We start from the raw sequence: 21,741 nt of genomic DNA, 5'->3' as shown, positions 1-21,741 counted from the left end.
CATTGACTCAATTTGACCTGTTTTGTTGTAAATGTTGCTATAGAATTGGATGTTTTCTGCGAATACTATAACATCAGCATGACAATAAAAAACCTCCCGATATTGCTCAACAACTTTCATTCAAATGTGATGTGGACTTTCAAAATAAGAGCCACTTGAAATCTCTACATATAAACTAATTTTGACCAAAGTTGCTGTCACTGTAGTAACTAAACCGTAGATAATCAATCGATGCTGCCACTTCAGCAGGACAGTAGAACACCTCCAGATGTGACTCAACAGGTTTCAGCCAAATGTGATGTGGAATTTAAAGAAGTCTGGTCAACAAGGAAAAATCTGTGAATTATTAGCTATACCTAAAACTAATACGTCTGTACTTAAGCTTATTGTATGAGTAATAGAAATTAAAAAAACTGCTAATCGGAGAATAATTCACTCTGATACTAAAAAAAGTTCTAGGATCAAGTTCAGCCCTTTCTGGTTGACTTAACAGTGCAGAAGCCTCTGTAGTGAAAATAGTCACAGAAAGTATCAAGTTCCACCTGTACTTTACATTCTGGGTTTTTTCTTTTTTAGATTAGAATAGAATTTATTCTATTTATATAAAACAGATCCTTCTAGTGTACTGCAGGGGCAAAGTTAAACTTATTTTTTAGTTTATAAATGATAATATAATGTTAATGACACATTTATCAAATAACGTAAACATCTAGCTTAAATTAAGGCATGATAAATACTACCTTTTATTTCATATCATTCTGACCAAGTTTTAACTTGGAAATAGCTGTACCGTCCCACAGTGGGGAGATTCAGGTGACAGCAGACTTACAGACAATACTGATTAAAATGGAACACAGCTCAATTTAAAGTTAAGCCATACAGCAGAAGAAACAGAAAACAAACTGCAATTATTAATACATAACGCCAAGTCAAATAAAAATTAAAAAAACGAGTTGATTTGCAGAGTAATGTAATATTAAACATATTTTGTTACACAAATTAACAAAAACTGCAAAGACTTCCACAGAACAGAACCAGACTTTTCTCTAAATATATTGCTCTGATAAGACTCTGCAGGTTTTCACTGGAACCTGCTCATGCTGCAGTGAAAGAGCTCCACTTTGTCATCTCCATCTTTAAACTAAAAAACAGATATTTTGATTTCGCCTGCCCCCCAATAGTTAATTTTATGGGACACAGGGTTTCCCCAGTATTTGGGCTAATCTTTGCAGTAGGTGTCTTGGTGGGTTGAGGGGTGTGTGCGGTTAACTGTGCCGGCGGGATTTTTACCAAAATATTGCTTTTTCACCATTAAAAACAGCAGAACAGTATAGTGTTGTACCAGACAAGTAAAAGTTAGGTAACCAAAGTGAGAAGAATATGATTTCTAATTGTGATGGCAGAAGTATCGAGTCAGTATCTTTTGGTTTTACGGTTATAAACATTGATCCATTATTTGGTGGATATAAAGGCTGTTGATAATCAGGCGGCTGCGAGCAGCAACAGAACACCATACAGGGTACAGGCCAGCCTGCAGCACAGTAACATTGCAGAGGTTGCTGTCAGCAATACCTGTTGGTGGGTAATCCGTAGAGCCAACATTGGCACTGCTGTCTGTCGTCACACAAACCACGCAGTCTGTTTGTACTAACACTTATCTTGACTTAGGTTAAATCAGTCGGTTTGGAAGTGGCTATTTTCTTGCTGAATAAAGGCAGTAATTGTCTAAACTTCCTCTTTTATTTGACAAACAAAAAATTGTTGGATTTTGCTTGGAAATCAGTGGCAACCGCAGAACAACAGACTCTCTAACAGCCAAACCAGTGCTGCAAACCCTGAACTAAGGGGGGAATTTTGTGGTGGATGGAAGTTTCTCTTAGTTTTCATTTACTTTCCAAACACATCTAGAACCAGCACCATTGGTTGAAACATTTAGGTGAACATGTCAACACTTACACCCTTTTGGGTCCTTTTTATTTTTCACATTATTTGTTGTTATTTCAACTTTATGTTCTCTCTGTTTTGTTTTTTCTCTTCATAGTAGGTTCATCTACCCTGGCATTCTGTTTAGCTGTGACGCCATTACCCTCTTTAACGTAAAAACCATTTGTGGATCAGTGTTTCTGTTTTGTTTTTGTATCTCTGCTTCTGCCAGATTGATAGTGTTAGTAAAATTGTATTGTATGTAGATTAATGGAAAAATATCAATTTTAAACTTGAAAACCTGAGTGTGTTTTTTTTATTTTCTAAAGTTGTATTTTCTGTCCACTCTGAAAAAGAACAGTCCAAAATTAGCATTAAGAACCCAACGTACAATACGAGTGTGGATAGTAACCTGTATAGGTTATTTAAACACTTAAACACTTTAAATGTGATTTTATTATTCATTGTATGATTATTCTTTTCCAATTTATTCATGCATCGTTAGCATCAAGGCTCACAATCAGTATAAAATTAAGCTTTCTGCACAGTCTCACCATCCTTGTTGAAAAGTTATTGTAGCTATTTAACTTTATGGTGCTTACTGCTGTTTCTTGTTCATTCAATTTTGCATTAATATCCAGACATTATTTCTCAATAAATTATACATTAAAAGAGTGGCTCAAGATTTTTGAAGTGGGTTTCTGTTAAAATGTTATTAAAAGTTCATCTCTGGCCTGCAGTATCAACCAAACAAACTTTATTTGTAAAGCACTTTTCAGTTCTGCCTCACATAGGTTAAAACCGACAAGCATAAAAAACTGCAGAAATAACTAAACTGAGAGAAAAATGTTATATAGATAAATGAAAGTAATTTATGAGGAATGGCTGAAAAACAGTTGTGAAGTTTAATGAAGAAACTGCATTAAATATGAAAAAATAAACTTAACACGAGCTATCATCATGGAAAAGCTAAATGTTTTAACATGGTCGTCATGGATATTAATTAGTGTTACAGCAACATGCAGCTTTTAGTAAAACACAAACATCTTATGTCATCCTCTGAACAGTGGTTTTCTTCTTGCCGTTTCACCATAAAGGGCAGATTGGTTTGATCCACAACCAATGCTTCTCTTATCTACAGATTCTCCTACCTTAGCTGCAGATTTCTGGAGCTCCTCCAGTATTACCAAGGGCCCTTGGCTACTTTTCTGAATAATATCCTGCTGGTCGATCTTGTTTTACCATATTCCAATATTTTATGTGTGCGCATAACCTGCAGAAAGAATTATTGTCCTCTTTATAAATAAAACGTTTTGCTTTGGACGTCATGAATATTAATTAGTGTTACAGCAGCATGCAGCTTTGAGTAACTCAGAGAGGCTTTCTTTTACTGCCCTTCCTCTGTGAATGTTTTTGTGTTTCACAGGCAAAATCTAAAAAGATCCCAGTTTTACCATATTCCATTTTTACATGTCTAATTCTGCGACTCCATACACATTTTTCACATTGTGGTGTGGGCTTGGATCAACTCGCCGTTCATTCTGCTTCCAAACTATATTGAACTTGATTGTTTGTGTGAGAGCCTCACATTTAGACAAATTTATTACGCTTAGCTTTTATTTACAACACCAAGCATCTTCTTTATCCATGTAGTTGGTCAGAAAAAAAAGAGGAGTCACTCTGAGTCACTCTGAGTCACTCTGACCACCGGCAAACAAACTGGCACAACGTCAAGCACAACACAGAGTCACAGACTTTCCCCCCGTTTTTAGGCTAGTAGGCTAATTGTTTAAAACTATTCCTATGTGTTTTATGTTAAGTGCTTACATACTTTTATGAAGGAGAGTTTTTACAAAAGTCAAAAGAGGACTATTTGAAATCCCATAAAATCCTGTCATTTAATTCCAGAGAGAAAGACAGGTAGAACAATGATTCATGGTTAGTCTGCATGCATTAACTTTTGCTGTATGTACTTTATTAACCATTTGGAATGACGAAGACAAATTGCCAAACATACCAGCCATGGTTCACTCAGAGCTTCTCTAGATAACAAATATAGGACAGCATATTGATTTAAAACATCCCTTCCTTTACATCAACTCTCCTGTACAGCTCATGTACAGCTTAAGAAAATCACAATTTTCTTAAATGTAATGTACGGAGTCCATCAGGCCTTCAAACAAAATTAAAAAAGAACATTTGCTAAACATTCATTCCTGTTTTATCTATTCTGAATAGTGCATGTGTATAGATCAAGGGTGTGGAATTCAGTGACCTGCAACGTCAGGCATTGTACAATATTTTTACTGGGACATTACAATCATGTTTAACTTTTTCATATTTAAGCATCGACTGACCATTTGGCAACTGTGAGTGCCCCCAAGTACTATTATTATTACCAGGCTTAATCAAAGAGTAGGTTTACCCTCACTTTTATTTGCAGTTTTAAGAAATCCAGCATGTTGGCATCAGAGAAGAATGTGTATGACATAGTGCGAGATTAACAAATGTTATATCAGGACCTTTGCTGTGAACGTCCCATGGTTTTCCTATGTTATCGAAACAAAATGCGGATGCACAATTGCACGACAGGGTATAGCAAATATTGCAATCATATTAGAAAGTTGAAAATGTTTCCTGTTTCTTTGACTGACAATATTGGATGGAAAGTTTAATAATTATGCACAGTCCATTAATGCCCCTGAGTAATAAAATAGTTATTGCCCAAAATAAGTCACACACCCTTATCAGGCTAAGTATTTAGCATGACGAGGCAAACTGCTCTTCATTTGTGCAGAGTGACTGCATAGGGTACCGGAATAGGTCCTATGCAAATGTTGCATAGGACCTATTTGTTTTGTAGCGCTGGGGTAAATGTGCAGCGTGCAGGTCAACTTTGAAATACGGTACCAGATGCATTAAACTCGAACTTTTTTATAATGTTGCTATAAAAGTTGCTATATCTGCAAGGCAGATAAACAACAGGGGAAAGACTTTTAAACAAACCATTCACCCATTGTAAAAAACAAAAGTATCTCACAAACTAAAAATACCTAATTCTAAATAAAACAGGTAAATCTTCCATGATTCTTCTAGGTTGTACAAATATAGATATTTCTTGTTAAACCATCCTACTGACAGCAACAGAAGTAATAGCACTGATGTTAAAGAAATGTTGAAATTTTGTAGGTTCCCTTCCAAAGAAAAATAGGGAATTCGCACGTTGTTTATTGTGGTTTTTAGAGGGGTTGGGAAGTTAATTGTGATTTATAGTTGCAATCTCAAAAACTGAGGGGTTGCTACCACATTTCCCAATGTTAGTTCCATGAGAGCATCGATCCAAATCTGTGATTAAATGTATGTTTGTGCTATTTAGCAATAGAACCAGACTTCTGGTGTCTGAAGTAGCCTATTTCTTTATGGGTAGGGTTTTTTTAAGACCCGTCTTTGTGTCCTTCAGGCTTTGGCTACAGTGAACTCTGGTCACAGCTATACATCTATTGCCAGACAACTAAGGACTTGCCAGACTTTTTAACTTTCCTGCTTATAACAATTGAATTTCATGATACAATCGTGAGTCCATCACTGCATCAAATAACATGAATGAACAAAAGGGTTTTTGCAATTCCAGATTTCGAAACCGAGATTTCAAAACATTGTTTTGCCAGGCAGTTCTTTGCAGCTTCCGTAATACAGCTGCATTTATGGAACTCCAAAAGTCATTGTAAGTTGGCTAGCATTCATGTGTTCTCAGTTGCATCTGTGCACATTATACACGAAGAAAAGTGGTTAAAAAATGTCCAATTCCTGTTCATTTTAGCTTTTACAAAAGAGTTTATATCTTGTCACAGAGATTAGTTTGAGTTATTAAATTAGTTGTTAAGATTTACATATACATGTTTATGGTATATAAATATATATATGTGTGTGTGTACAGATTATATGCAATGTAATGGTTCATAATACATATTTGAAGTTGCGTTCAATAAGTTTAACCTGGCTGGTTTTGGTTTTCCTATATGCTGTTTGAATCCAACAACATTGTGGTTTAGGAGTAATTTGTTAACCTACCAAACTGTGCGTACAATATTGAGTTGTACAAACTACATGTATTTGTAGTTACACTGCATAAAACACTATAGAAAAATCCAGCCAGCAGTAACATTATAACAAAAAATTATGCTCTGGTAAAGCTTAGAAATGCTTTCGTAAAAGTGGTGCAGTTCAGCTTTCAAAAAAACAAAAAACAAAAAGGAGACAGAAAAAAACGGGTAACTAATATATGATTGAAATTACTTCTGGTGTTAAAAAATGGCAGGGATGTTTTTTCACCTTCTCTTGTCCCACCTTGCTCATTATTTTTTCCATTGACAACATTTAATTAAAATATTTTCACCATACTAAATCCACATACTTAAAACAAATATGGCAGATCTAATGCAGTTTTTCATTTTCAGCTAAAAACAAACTTGTTTCTGTCATAAGTTTGTCTTTGGATGAACTTTTTCTGAACTATTTTCTGATAGTTTATTGAAAGAAAGATGATTAGTGGATGAGGAAATCAGAATGAGATGAGAAATGTAGATGAGAAGAGAAATGTAGATGAGATGTAGGGTTGTTGTAGTACAGGGGGCAGCAAGAGATCCAGGCAATGAAGCAGCGAGCAAAGCTTGAGGCAAAGATGAAGGCACGAAACCCAGCAGCTAACAGAGGTCTATTGAAGCTCAGAGGTGGCAGGAAAATCCAGCGGCTGAAAGAGGGAATAAACCAGGCTGACAGACATGAAGTGAGTGGAGACCGAAGACGAACCGGCAAAGAGAATAAGACTAAGGGAGGCTTATGTAGGGAGGCTTGCAGGTGGAGTGAGTTCTGACTAATTAGTGCCCAACAGGTGTGACAGATTGCTGAGGGAGTGGAGGGTGAGCTGAGTGAGAGGAGGAACTGGAAAAAAAACTAAACCATGACAGTTTCTACCGAGGTAAAAATAATACAAAGCATTATTACAGTTTTTTGATTCTGAATTTATGTCTTTATCTCTGTTTTATTTTCATCTTAGAAAAGAAATACACCGTTGCAAAGGTTCTTCAACTTTTAACATGTTTATACTTAGAAGTATTTGCTTGATTGGGTTTATCTCATGAACTACTAACAAAATTATCATAATTTGCATAAAAATGACAAGTAGTCGGTATTAGAAAAAAAAGATATGTAGTGTTTTCAGACGTCAAGCAATGAAAGGAAATATATTTAGCCTATATTCATTAATTATATAATTACATTCATAATTAACCAACGCTAATGTTTTGCAACAAGAAGACTTCTGAAATCAATATCAAAAACACAGCTGTCACGTGTCCTGTCATGTTCTCCACCCCACTTTCACATCTCTCTCGTAAAAGAGAAGTTGTGCTTCAGTTAGACTAAATAAAGGCTTAATATCTGATACCCTAATGTGCTTGTGGGACGGGATAGCTGTCATACATGTAGAGATGCTGATTTTAAGACTTTGCACCGGTCTCTTAACTGATTTCCAGATCTGCTTGTATCAAGTTATTTTTTCTTTTAAAACATTCACTTTAAAAAGCTATTAAATAAACACCCCTTCAAACTTAATTCAAGTTTTCACTAGATATCATGTTGTGCAAAACAATATTCCCTTATGTCATTCTGCTCTTTGTGGAGTAACACTGGAAGTGGAACGATGGAGTCGGGAATTTTTAGAAACAACCCAAATTTATGGACAAGCTCTCTAGGGAGACAACAGAAAATGAGCTGCAGATAAAAGCTGTTATTAATTAATTTATTTTACTGGGTTTTGCATAGGTGCATGCCGGCTTCTCTTTTGTAACTTTTGTAGACGGAGAACAGGCGCAAGGGGAGAAGTGCGGTGGAGGACATGTGTTGTGATTCTAATATCTGCAGATGTTATCTTAGTTGTCCACACCGCCTCCACGGGATTGCCTAGTAGGCAACGGCCCAAGGCAGGAGTGCCTAAACTATTTCCAGGGGCCATTTGAAGCCCTTGAAAAGAATTTCTCTTCAACCTCAATTCAAGAAATGGCACAAATTTAGCTTGAAACCAAAACTCAAAACTAGAGGTAGATGGACACAGATTACGTACAACTCAGTTTTCTTGTACAGCAGGTAAAACTGAAACAGAGAATACTATTTTAAAAATAAAAAATACAATTTTGCAGCCCGGGAGTAATTTCCACTTGACCGTTTTGCCCCGGTGGGGCGAAAAAGTTTAGACACCACCAATCTAAGGGGAGGGTGGTAACTCAGAAAGCTGCTTAACATATGACAAATACACGGTGCTCCTAGCTGACCATTTGGAGTTTCAAAACACTGTTGCATCAAAAAGAATGATGAGTGGTGCCATGTTAGTTCCCACCTCATGGCTGTAAATGTTTTTGCAAACAGATGATTTTTTTCTAGTTGAAAGAAAAGTGTAGAAGCCCTCTTTCAGTCAACTAGTTAAGGAGGGGCATGACTGCATTTCCCTGACACTTTGTCAAGCGTCTCATTAAAGGATTTCTAAACTGTAGAAATGATGGGAGGGAAGGTTTTAGCTGTTTTGGAAGAAGAGTATTTTACTACTACTCTTACCACTTCTGACCCAAACACTTGATGCACTTTGAGAAAAAAGTTTCCAAACTGGTTCAAACCATAGGAACCAACATAGATAAATAGACTAATGATACGCCTATCATCAGTAATTTTCTTCAGACAAGCTCTGCATATTACAAAGATTGGCTTGGAACTGTTTCAGAGGCCTGGTGACAAACACTCTATTTCTAGGAAATCTAATTCTTGTGGGTTTATGCAAAAAATAAGCATCTTGTTCAGTAAAAAAGCTTTGAACCTTTTCAACCGGTACCTTCTTACCAGTTTCACTTTCCATAGCTCTATGTAATCTATTTACTCCACCAAAAGAACCAGGGTGAGCAGGTGTGTAATATACCCGTTTCATTAACTTTTCTTCAGCCATACCTTCCCACACACATAGTGATGCTGAATGAAGGAAAAGAAGCCTGTAATCGGGTTTTTATATTTTTTATTAACATAATTAGGAAGGAAAATACATTCATTCATTATACCACAAACTAATTGTAAAACAATCATTTTATATATATAAAACAGATACATTCAAAAGACACTCTTTTTAATACGATGTCACTAACTAATTGTAGATAAAACATATTAATATATATAAAAAGAAAGACTAGAGAAAACATGTATGCTTTGGTTTAAAGACCCCTTGCAAGTACTGCATGATGGCTTCAAGTTGATCTTTTAATTCATGGTTTTCTTCAACTAGCTGATCATACCCGTCAACGATTGTATGAAATAACTGCTTGGCCATTGTCAATTCATACAGATGGGCCTGTCCGACAGCATTGACTGTGTTGTTGTCTTGGTGGATGTTGCGAGCGGTTAGAAACCGTTGAACGGCATCGAAGAAATGCGCGTTATAAAGTACTCGCATTACACCATAGTAATTGCGTTCAAATAATCCGTTCTGAAGCAGCTCTGAACATTCATGGTCTCTCTGACTAGGACGGTCATTGTTACACCCATAACATTTACCATGCATGTATATTTCGATGGCGGCGCTCAAAAGATGAAACACCACAGTTTTTACAGCTTTGATGAAGCCAAAGCGAATCCATCCGTCGTATTCAACCGCCCCGCTCTCACCGTCTGGTTGGCTGTGGGGAATTTGCGTGTCCTCGGGCTCAGAAAGGTCCAGGGAGGCTGCATCTCCTTGGCCGGAGGGAAGTTGCGAGTCCTGGGATACCCCCGGGGAGGCTGGATCTCCTTGACCGGAGGGAAGTTGTGAGTCCTGAAGCTGTGAATCTCTGACAGAGACGACATGGCTGTCCGGGGAGCCGTGCTGTGATGATACTGAAGCGGTTGAAGGGGCTGAGGGAAACGGCGGTGGAGTAGGACCACTCCTAACATCTGAAACCACTGCTCATGGTTTCAGATGTTAGAAGTCTGGTCAGTGAAGTTGGATGGAGTCCCAATCGGCCTGCTAGGCTGTTTTTTATACTGAGAAGGGGTGTGGTTAACGTTGAAGGGGGTGGTATCGGATGTTGTGAGAGGGTCTGAAAAGCCAGCGCTTTCTTGTTCGCCAAAATGTCTCTCCAGTTGCGACAGTCGCGAAACAGCGTTGACATCCGGTCTGCTATTGCAGTCATCTTGTCACGCCATGCATCAAAGGGAATGGTTAACAAGGTTCTGAACACGCTGCAGTCTGCATTATAACAGTCGAGCACAAAGATAACCGGGGTTGTTTTATCTTAAGCCTGTCTCAGACTTGCACTGAAAAAACATCGGCCTGTAACCCCTGTCTTTGATTGCCATGTTGCTGAGATGATCCTATTTGTTGAATCTGTGTCAGTTTCGTTCAGGTGGGTCAGCGCCCGCTTGCAGCGTTTAGTGGCGGGTGAATCCATGATTCTGTCCTTGGTTTCCTGATGAGCCCGCTTACGGCGTTTAGCGACGGGTGAATCCATGATCCCATCCATGGTTTCTTGATGATCCCGTTTGCAATGCCTAGCGATGGGTGAATCCACGATTGCGTCATCGGCTTCATGATTCACAGCGGGGTATCCCGCGTACGTGTCTTCTGGGTTTAGTTTGCGGAGCATGACAAGTCTCAGAACAGCCCAATCGTTTGACGTTAACATGCACAAGGAGTGGATAGTTTGCAGCTTGTCGTCTCCTTCATCCAGCTGATACAGACACATTTCGCCGGTTTCGTACTTGAAGAGGTATCCCCATTTACCGCGAGCTCCATAGGGTTCCAAGGACCATTCTTCTTGCAGAGGTAGGGTCGGAGGCATCTGAGTTCTGCATAAAGACAGCATAACCTTGCGAGGGGTCTGCTGAGCTTGCCTAACACTGTCCTGATAGTTGTAGGCAGTGTCCGAAATTAACACTTGCCAGTCGCCAAATGCAAATAAATTTCCCGTTTGGCGAGTGAATTTCAGAGGGCTAGCTGCCACATGGCGAGTAAATGTTGTTGAGTATGATGCTTGCCACTGTTGTATATGTTTTGGCACTACTTTGTAGAGCGGAAGGTTACGTACGTGTTTATAAAAAGCAATAAAGGCGGAGCCTCTTTGTTCTCTGCGTTCGGCCAGAGCGGGGCAGTGTGGCTACCAGTTAACTTGATATCAATGTTTCCTGTCTCCTATTTTTTCTCATAAGTAAGATAACACTTATGCAGAGATGCAGTCACAAGGTGCAGATGATGCAGAGGAGCCCAGAGGTTCCCGTGGAAATAGTAGGAGAGTCGCTGCAGAAGAACCAACAGGTTATGGGCCCAGGCAAGTTCCGAGTATGCCAATGCACGGAAGGGGATTGCCGCCTCGGTTTGACGGAGACGAAGCCCGCTACCACATTTGGGAAGCAAGGTTTTTAGCATACTTAAAAACCATCGGTCTCAAAGATGCTATCCTGGGAAGTGAGCCAACAGCGGGAGCCGATGCACAAGAAGCTACAGAGATCGGTAGGAGAAATGAACTGGCGTATGCAGAACTGTGTGGTTGTTTGGACGATAAGACGTTAACGCTCATCCTGTATGAAGCACCAGATGACAGCAAAAAAAGCCTGGAAATATTGAGGCGCCATTTTGAGTCAGAAGAAAAGCCGCGAATTGTCGGGCTATACACAGAGCTCACCAATGTGCTAATGGCTGAAGGGGAAGCATTAGCGGACTATCTAGCCCGTGTTGAAAAGATAGTGGCCGCATTAAACAGAGCTAAAGAGACCCTTAGTGATGCACTTCTGACGGCGATGGTGTTAAAAGGTCTCACGAATGATTACAACCCATTTTCTGTGCATGTCACCCAGACAAAAGAAACGCTAACTTTCAACGAGTTCAAGGCGAGGCTGAGAAGCTTTGAATGCACACTGCGCTACCGTAGCAGGCCCCGAACAGATGAAGTAATGACTGCAAACTATAAAGCGTCCAAGCCTAAGTTTAAAGAGAAGAAATATTTCAACAGAGAATGCTTTATTTGTGAGAAAATGGGGCATAAAGCAAAAGACTGCAGAAACAAAGAGAAGAAAACTCAGCGCAGGGGGACCAACGCACAATACAGTAACAAGGTGGCCGCCGTTACAGACACTGGACAACGGACTGTTCGTGTGAAGGACAAGCATAAAACCACAAATGAAGAAGAGACGTTTGTGCTTCAGGTGAGTGAATGGCAACCCCACAACACACAGCAGCAAGGTCTACTGGTGGACAGTGGTGCATCTGCCCACATCATGACTGATGAGAGTGCTTTCATCAAATTTGATGAGACTTTCCAGCCCAAGAACCACATCATGCAGCTGGCGGATGGGACCCGGATCACCGGCAATGTCCTGAGGAAAGGAGATGCACAGATCAAGCTGACCGACTGCGACGGGAAAGTTGTGAGTGTCAAACTCACGGATGCACTCCTGATTCCAGGATACCCACAAAACATCCTATCGGTGGATGCAGCAACTTCAAAAGGAGCCAGATTCAACTTTGAGAAGAATAACAACAAAATGATCCTTCCTGATGGCACAATGTGTAAAATGAAGGTAAAAGACAGATTGTACTACCTAGACGTTATCACAGAGGATAATGTAAATGGTGAGGACTCCTGCAATGTATCTTTGGGTCTAAAAACATGGCATGAAATAATGGGTCATTGCAACTATGATGATATTGTAAAACTTGAAACAGTTGTAAATGGTATGAAAATCAAAGACAAAACCTCCAGACCCAATCAATGTGAAATTTGTCTAGAGGGTAAATTTTCACAAAGCAGAAACAGGCAAAGTGATGTGAGGGCCAAAGAGCCATTAGAGCTAGTCCATACAGACCTGGGTGGACCTATTTCACCAGAGTCCTTTGAAGGCTACAAGTATGCCATCACTTTCACTGATGACTTTTCTGGGGCTACTTATGTATACTTTCTTAGGAACAAAAACAAGGCAGTTGAGGCAACTAAGCAGTTCTTTGCAGACACGGCGCCTTACGGTAAAGTAAAACGCCTCCGATCTGATAACGGGACAGAATTTGTGTCAGAGGAGTACCAGTCATTGTTGAGGGACAATGCTATCAAACATGAGAGGTCAGCCCCCTACTCTCCCCACCAAAATGGGACTGCAGAGAGGAATTGGCGCACATTATTTGAAATGGTCCGATGCATGCTGATTGAATCAGGTTTACCCAAAGAGCTGTGGCCTTATGCAGCCAGGACAGCTACAGTCATAAGGAACAGGTGCTACTGTAAGAGAACAGGGGAAACACCTTACTTTCTTTTCACCGGAAAGAGGCCAGATCTGTCAAAGATGAAAAAGTTTGGTTCCGAATGTATGGTGTATGAACAAAACAGAAAGAAGCTTGATCCTAAAGGCAAAATAGGAATTTTTGTTGGTTTTGATCGTCATTCACCTGCTTATTTGGTTTATTTTCCAGAGATGAACAAGGTTCAGAAACACAGACTGGTCCACTTTATGGAAAAGAATGTGACTGAGGGGCAGACACAGACTGACTGGGACCAATCGGAGGACCACTACATAGAGTGGGTAAATACACCTAGTGAAAACAGTCAACCACTGATTGAAGTAACAGGACAGACGGACACAGACATTGAGAAAGACTCAGAAATGGACACAGACTCAACTACTGACACACAAACTACACGTACTACAGGTAGAGTCAGAAAGAAACCTAAGTATTTGGAGGACTATGAATGTACAGTGCAGAACAGTAACTTAACCATTGACTACTGTTACAGAGCTACAGTTGGGCTGCCACAGACCTATAAAGAAGCTTTAGAATCGCCTAAATCTGATATGTGGAAAAAGGCAATGAAAGATGAAATGACTTCATTAAAAGAGAACAACACCTTTGTCATGATTTGTCTTTGGATGAACCCGGACACAGCACGCACACACAGAGCTAGTTCTTGAAGTGAGTTTTATTGCACAGAATGATGAGTGAATGACGAGTGGAACCAGAGTCTTTATGGACGGAGGTGAAGGGTGCGGAAGCTGGCTGGCAGGAGGAGCACGGGAGACTGACCCGGAGGAGACTCGGGAGCGGAGGACTTGAAGGCTTGAGCTGAGTAGCCTGACTGGAGAGCGTAGAACTGAGGAGCTGAAGACCGTGGAGCAGAGTTGCAGAGCTGAAGACCGTGGAGCGGAGTTGCTGAACTGAAGATCGTGGAGCGGAGTTGCTGAACTGAAGATCGTGGAGCGGAGTTGCTGAGCTGAAGATCGTGAAGCAGAGTCGCTGAGCTGAAGACCGTGGAGCAGAGTCGCTGAGCTGAAGACCGTGGAGCAGAGTTGCAGAGCAGAAGACCGTGGAGCTGAGCCGTAGAGCTGAAGACTGTGGAACTGAGCTGAGCCGAAGACCGTGGAGCTGAGTGGATTCTTGGAGGTGCAGAAAGGCGCGGGCGCAGGAACTCTGGCAACCAGACGTGGGAAAATCTCTGGTTGCTGAAGATGTTTCTGTGCAGCCGAGAGGATTCTTGGAGGTGCAGACAGGCGCGGGCGCTGGAACTCTGGCAACCAGACGTGGGAAAGTCTCTGGTTGCCGAAGACGTCACCGTGCAGCCGAGAGGATTCTTGGAGGTGCAGACAGGAGCGGGCGCTGGAACTCTGGCAACCAGACGTGGGAAAGTCTCTGGTTGCCGAAGACGTCACCGTGCAGCCGAGAGGATTCTTGGAGGTGAGGGCGCAGGAACTCTGGCAACCAGACGTGGGAGGATCTCTGGACAGAGGCGCAACAGAGGATGAAACAGACAGAGACTGAACGGGAGTGAACACTACGGGCCGGCAACGAGAGCAGAGAGAGGTATGTTTAAATAGGGGTGGGACCAGGTGGAGGCAGTTGCGGGTTAATTGCAGCCTGACAGGTGGAACCCATCAGGCTGCGCATTAACGAGAGAGAGGGAGAGAGGCTCAGCATGCAGCCCTCACGCTGCATCCTGACAGTACCCCCCCCCCCCAAGGCCGGACACCGGACGGCCCAGAATCTCCACGCTGGGTGGGTGGAGGGGGCCTAGGAAGGCGGGCAAGAGTCAAACTGAGAGACCAAAGAGCCAGCAAGCACCAAAGGGACCAGAGAACACTAGGGGAACCAAAAGGACCAGAGAACACTAGGGGACCCAAAGGGGTCAGAGAACACTAGGGGACCCAAAGGGGTCAGAGAACACTAGGGGACCCAAAGGGGTCAGAGAACACTAGGGAAACTAAAGGGGACAGAGAACACTAGGGGAACCAAAGGGGTCAGAGAACACTAGGGGAACTAAAGGGGTCAGAGAACACTAGGGGAACTAAAGGGGTCAGAGAACACTGGGAACCAAGGAGCTAGAGAATACAGGGGACCAAGGAGCTAGAGAACACTAGGGGACCAAGGAGCTAGAGAACACTAGGGGACCAAGGAGCTAGAGAACACTAGGGGACCAAGGAGCTAGAGAACACGGGAGAACCCAGGAGCTAAAAACACTGATGCGCCGGAGCACGACTAGGGCGTGGCACATCAGGGAAAGGTCCGAGCGCTTGACAGCGCCGGGGGAAAGAGCAAGCGCTTGACAGCGCCGGAGGAAAGAGCAGGCGCTAGACAGCGCCGGGGGAAAGAGCGAGCGCTTGACAGCGCCGGGGGAAAGAGCGAGCGCTTGACAGCGCCAAAGGGGAGGAACGGCGCACACAGCGCCAAAGGGAAAGAACGGGCGTACACAACGCCAAAAGGGAAGGATCGGGCGTACACAACGCCAAGGAACGGGCGTACGGAAGCGCCAAGGGACGGGCGTACGGAAACGCCAAGGGACGGGCGTACGGAAACGCCAAGGAACGGGCGTACGGAAACGCCAAGGAACGGGCGTACGGAAACGCCAAGGAACGGGCGTAAGGAAACGCCAAAGGGAAGGAACGGGCGTATGGAAACGCCAAGGAACGGGCGCGCACAACGCCAAAGGGGAAGGAACGGGCGCACACAACGCCAAAGGGGAAGGAACGGGCGCACACAACGCCAAAGGGGAAGGAACGGGCCAACAGCAGCGCTAAGGAAGGTAACGGGCGTATGAAACGCCAAGGGGGAAAGGACAGGCGGGCTGACACGTCAGAGCTCAACAGCGCAAGAAAACACTGGAGCACAATAACGTACAGAGACACCGGGGGAAAGGAAAGGGCGTGCGAAAACGCCAAGAGCAAGGAACGGGCGTATGGGAGCGCCAAAGGCAAGGAATGGGCGTATGGGAACGCCAAGGGCAAGGAACGGGCGTATGGGAACGCCAAGGGCAAGGAACGGGCGTATGGGAACGCCAAGGGCAAGGAACGGGCGTATGGGAACGCCAAGGGCAAGGAACGGGCGTATGGGAACGCCAAGGGGGAAAGGACAGGCGGACTGACACGTCGGAGCTCAACAGCGCAAGGAAACGCTGGAGCACCACTAACGTACAGAGACGCCGGGGGTAAGGAACGGGCGTGCGAAAACGCCAAGAGCAAGGAACGGGCGTATGGGAACGCCAAGGGGAAGGTACGCCGGAGGGTGAGGGAAGCGCTGGGGCCCAAGGGACGAGATCGCCAGGGCGTGAGGGAAACGCCGGGGCGCAAGGGAAGTAACTCGCCGGGGCGTGAGGGAAACGCCGGGGCGCAAGGGAAGCAACTCGCCGGGGCGTGAGGGAAACGCCGGGGCGCAAAGGAGAAACTCGCCGGGGCGTGAGGAAAACGCCAGGGCGCAAGGGTAAGTAACTCGCCGGGGCGTGAGGAAAACGCCGGGGCGCAAAGGAGAGACCGCCGGGGCGTGAGGAAAACGCCGAGGCAGAACAGGCGCATGGCAGCGCCAAGGGGTAAGTGCAGGCGTACTGATATGCTAGGGCTCAACAGCGTACGGAAATGGTGGAGCACAACTAGCATACAGATAAGCCAAGGAGGAGGATGGGCGTATGGAAACGCCAGGGAAAGAACTGGCGTATGGAAACGCCAGAAAAAGGTACAGGCGGACCATAACACTAGGGCTCAACAGCGTATAGAGACGCTGGAGCACAACTGGTGTATGGTAACACCTGGGGAAAGAACCGACGTATGGGAACGTCAGGGGAAGCAAGAACGAAGGCGTCCTAACACGCCAGAAAACACGAACGGAGGGCGTCCTAACACGCCAGAAAACACGAACGGAGGGCGTCCTAACACGCCAGAAAACACGAACGGAGGGCGTCCTAACACGCCCAAAAACACGAACGGAGGGCGTCCAAACACGCCAGACTCAGGGAATGCGCCGAGCAACAACAGGCGAGTGCGCCAGAGGGCTCAAGCAGCGCCTAAACACAGAGGAAGACTAGACAGGAGGACTAGGCCAGGGAAACAATGGACTACTCTATTAAGACAGGGACTACTAGACTAAGACGGTGGCTACAGGACTAGGACGGGGGCTTACGAAACTAAGACGGAGGCTACAAGACTAGGACAGGGGCTACAAGACTAAGACAGGGCTCGAGGGGATCTACAGGGGCTAACGGAAAAACCAAAACAAACCCGAAAATTAGAAGAGGGACCGAAACCCAGAACTAATACTAATAAACCAAGTAAAACAAGGAGACGAGGGCTGGTACAACTAAACTGAAGAAAAACTAAATAACTACAGCTAAAAAATAGAAACTCGAGAAAGATAGGAAATCTAGGGTGAAAACTAAAACTCAGGACCAGAATACGAAAGCCTAAAGGGAAACCTAGAACACTTGACCCGAACAGAAAATAAACCCAAAGCAAAACAGAAACTCAAATACTTCTAAAGAGAACAAAAACCTGCTAAATAATTCCAAAACACAAAATTCCTAGAAAAACCAAACCTATATAAATTATCAAAAAACTGAAAATCTAATCAACTTAAGAACTCTAGAGGAACACTAGAAAACTGTAAAACCAAAGAATACTAAGTAATTCAAAAACTCGGGACCAAAATAACTCAAAAACAACAACTAGAGAACTGGAAGTCTAACTAAAACGAGAATCTGAAAAAATAAAACTGAACTAGGTAACTAAGATCTAAGGTGGGAACTGAGACACGCAGGACGTTGAGAGCGGGGACCTTGAGACACGGACAGGAAGTTGAGCACGCAGACAGGAACTGAGGCGGGGCGGATCCTACCAGCTTCCGCACCTAGGCTCTGTGCGTGCTCGGGTTCATCCTTTGGGCCGGCCCGTAACTGTCATGATTTGTCTTTGGATGAACCCGGACACAGCACGCACACACAGAGCTAGTTCTTGAAGTGAGTTTTATTGCACAGAATGATGAGTGAATGACGAGTGGAACCAGAGTCTTTATGGACGGAGGTGAAGGGTGCGGAAGCTGGCTGGCAGGAGGAGCACGGGAGACTGACCCGGAGGAGACTCGGGAGCGGAGGACTTGAAGGCTTGAGCTGAGTAGCCTGACTGGAGAGCGTAGAACTGAGGAGCTGAAGACCGTGGAGCAGAGTTGCAGAGCTGAAGACCGTGGAGCGGAGTTGCTGAACTGAAGATCGTGGAGCGGAGTTGCTGAACTGAAGATCGTGGAGCGGAGTTGCTGAGCTGAAGATCGTGAAGCAGAGTCGCTGAGCTGAAGACCGTGGAGCAGAGTCGCTGAGCTGAAGACCGTGGAGCAGAGTTGCAGAGCAGAAGACCGTGGAGCTGAGCCGTAGAGCTGAAGACTGTGGAACTGAGCTGAGCCGAAGACCGTGGAGCTGAGTGGATTCTTGGAGGTGCAGAAAGGCGCGGGCGCAGGAACTCTGGCAACCAGACGTGGGAAAATCTCTGGTTGCTGAAGATGTTTCTGTGCAGCCGAGAGGATTCTTGGAGGTGCAGACAGGCGCGGGCGCTGGAACTCTGGCAACCAGACGTGGGAAAGTCTCTGGTTGCCGAAGACGTCACCGTGCAGCCGAGAGGATTCTTGGAGGTGCAGACAGGAGCGGGCGCTGGAACTCTGGCAACCAGACGTGGGAAAGTCTCTGGTTGCCGAAGACGTCACCGTGCAGCCGAGAGGATTCTTGGAGGTGAGGGCGCAGGAACTCTGGCAACCAGACGTGGGAGGATCTCTGGACAGAGGCGCAACAGAGGATGAAACAGACAGAGACTGAACGGGAGTGAACACTACGGGCCGGCAACGAGAGCAGAGAGAGGTATGTTTAAATAGGGGTGGGACCAGGTGGAGGCAGTTGCGGGTTAATTGCAGCCTGACAGGTGGAACCCATCAGGCTGCGCATTAACGAGAGAGAGGGAGAGAGGCTCAGCATGCAGCCCTCACGCTGCATCCTGACAACCTTCACACTTCTACCATTACCAGAGGGTAGGCAGACAGTGGGGGGAAGGTGGGTATATGCTCTCAAGGAGGATGATAAAGGGAATGAGACATATAAAGCAAGGTATGTAGTGAAGGGATACAGTCAGGTAGAAGGACTTGACTATTCAGAGACATTCTCTCCGACTGCAAACTTGACATCACTACGTATGTTGATGCAATTAGCTGCACAACATGACCTTACACTTAACCAGATGGACGTTAAAGCCGCATACTTACATGCACCCATTGACCATGAAATATACATGGATCAACCCGAAGGTTTCCAGGTTAAATCACAGAATGGCGTGTGACTTGTGTGTAAGTTGAACAAATCTATCTATGGGCTCAAACAATCTGGGAGGAACTGGAATATGATGCTCCATGATTTCCTGATATTGAATGAGTTTGTGCAGAGCCAAGCTGATCATTGTATCTACACAAACTTTTCTGACAAAGGAAAAGTGATTTTATTAGTGTGGGTTGATGATATAGTTGTGGCTGCAAGCAATGAGACGTGTTTAAGAGAGGTCAAAGAGAAACTGAAAAGAAAGTTTAAAATGAAAGATCTTGGCCATCTCACACATTTTATCGGGATCAATTTCACACAAAAAGAAGGCTCTATCAAAATGAGCCAGTCCAAATATATTGAGAAGATACTGGAAAGGTTTGGTATGGCTGAGTGTAAACCCAGAGCCACTCCTTTTTTTTTTAAACATTTCTTTATTGTGGTTTTGTTCTTTTATACAAACAACAACCCCAAACCCCAGGCACAAACTGGAATAATATAGAAAGTCCCCCTGAAAGCATGAGCTCCATAAAAGTGTCCACCTAATAACAGTCCACCTTTATACCCAATAAAGGTACAAAGTCTCATGAAGATAGAAAGTCCTTGTTGTGTAGTCCAAAAACAATGCAAATGTATGCTCGAGTACTTTACGTAATATGTCTAGCTGATTCATGTCTCAGCCTCAATGCAATATACACAAACAAAAAACAATCCGTGAAGTACTGATAAGGTTGTGGATTCTTGAAAGAGAACATGACAATACATACATACATAAAAAGAAATACAATGAAAAAAACAAAAAACAAAGCTGTAATAATAATAATAGTAATAATAGAACAGAATACAGTAAAATAAGGGAAACGGGGGGGGGGGGGGGGGGGCTCATTTCAAATTCCAACAGTATCCCAGCCTTCTACTTTAATATTATTATTTTCAAGAAAGTCACAAAATATGTACCAAATCTTCCAAAACTTTTCTAGCTTGCCTTTTGTGGTATAACTAATTCTCTCCAAAGCAAAATAAAAGCACATTCCTTTCAACCACTGCGCCAAAACACAAGACACTTCTGTTTTCCATTCTTTGGCCAAACAGCGCTTAGCCTCCAAAAAACAAATATTCAGCAGACGTTGTACATTATTAGAGGGGGTAAAGTCTTCTGGATAGATGTGCAGTAGGCATAGTTTTGGTTTAAGGGGCACCTCTTCCTCAATGATCTGACTAGCAACCTCTGTCACTTTCTTCCAAAATGATAAGGAATGTGGACATTCCCACATACAATGAAATAGAGACCCTTTGTCATGTTTACATTTAAAACAAGTGTCTGGAATATTGGGATTAAATCGATGTAGCTTGGCTGGGGTTATGTATAGTCTATTTAACCATTTGTATTGTAGTAATTTGGAATTTGTATTTATGGTTTGTGACTGAGCTAAAGTATATGCTTCAGACCATTCTTCCCCTGTGATATCCTCCTGCAAGTCTGCTTTCCAAGCTTGAAGAATATTATGTGATGATTCTGAGGATTTATTCACAAGGAGGTTATACAATAAAGACACCTGTCCTCTGGAGTGTAAGAAATTGAGAATGATTTTTTCTAAAGTAGAGAGAGGGGGTAGTTGTAGGCTACTACCTTGGCAACTTAGAATAAAGCTTCTCAGTTGCAAGTATTTAAAGAAGTGTTTGGAAGGGATTGTGTACTTAGATTGAAGTCCTTCAAATGACATGAAGACAGATCCATCATCATATAGATCAGCTACCATAGCTATACCTTGAGATGCCCAGAATTTAAATCCTGCATCAGACCTACCAGGTTGAAAGTCATTATTGCCATAAATGGGGGAAAACTGTGATAATGCTTGTGGAGGCTCGGCTAAATGAGCACAAACTTTAAACCAGACTGAAATGGTATTTTTAAGGTAGGGATTTTTTGTCTTGCTAATTAGTGTGTTTTTACTGGCAGAGTACATATATAAGTTTGGGGAGATTTTGATTTGATGTGATTCAATTGAAATCCAGGACGAGGATTAGTTTTTTCAAAATAACACATCCCTGCCCTGATTTGAGCAGCCCAATAATACCACTCAAGGTTTGGAAGCTTTAGTCCACCTCTATCATATGGTAGATACAAAAGTGATAACCTGAGCCTGGGGCGCCTATTGTTCCATATGAAGTTAGAAAAAAGCTTTCGTAATGAGGGAAAAAAAGAAGATGGTGGCGC

At 43.4% G+C, this 21,741-nt stretch overlaps 1 long non-coding RNA gene across 1 annotated transcript; it reads left to right on the top strand.

Moving 5' to 3' along the window:
• The first annotated feature begins 17,169 nt into the window (after positions 1 to 17,169).
• LOC118556637 lies at positions 17,170 to 20,330 on the top strand. Its single transcript, XR_004927260.1, has 2 exons — positions 17,170 to 18,853; positions 18,951 to 20,330. It is a non-coding gene; the product is annotated as an uncharacterized LOC118556637 (long non-coding RNA).
• The last annotated feature ends 1,411 nt before the right edge of the window (positions 20,331 to 21,741 follow it).

Source organism: Fundulus heteroclitus, chromosome 20, assembly GCF_011125445.2.
Source record: "Fundulus heteroclitus isolate FHET01 chromosome 20, MU-UCD_Fhet_4.1, whole genome shotgun sequence".
NCBI lineage: Eukaryota > Metazoa > Chordata > Actinopteri > Cyprinodontiformes > Fundulidae > Fundulus > Fundulus heteroclitus.
The sequence above is the reverse complement of the archived record's forward strand: the minus strand, read 5'-3'. Positions and strand labels throughout refer to the sequence as shown.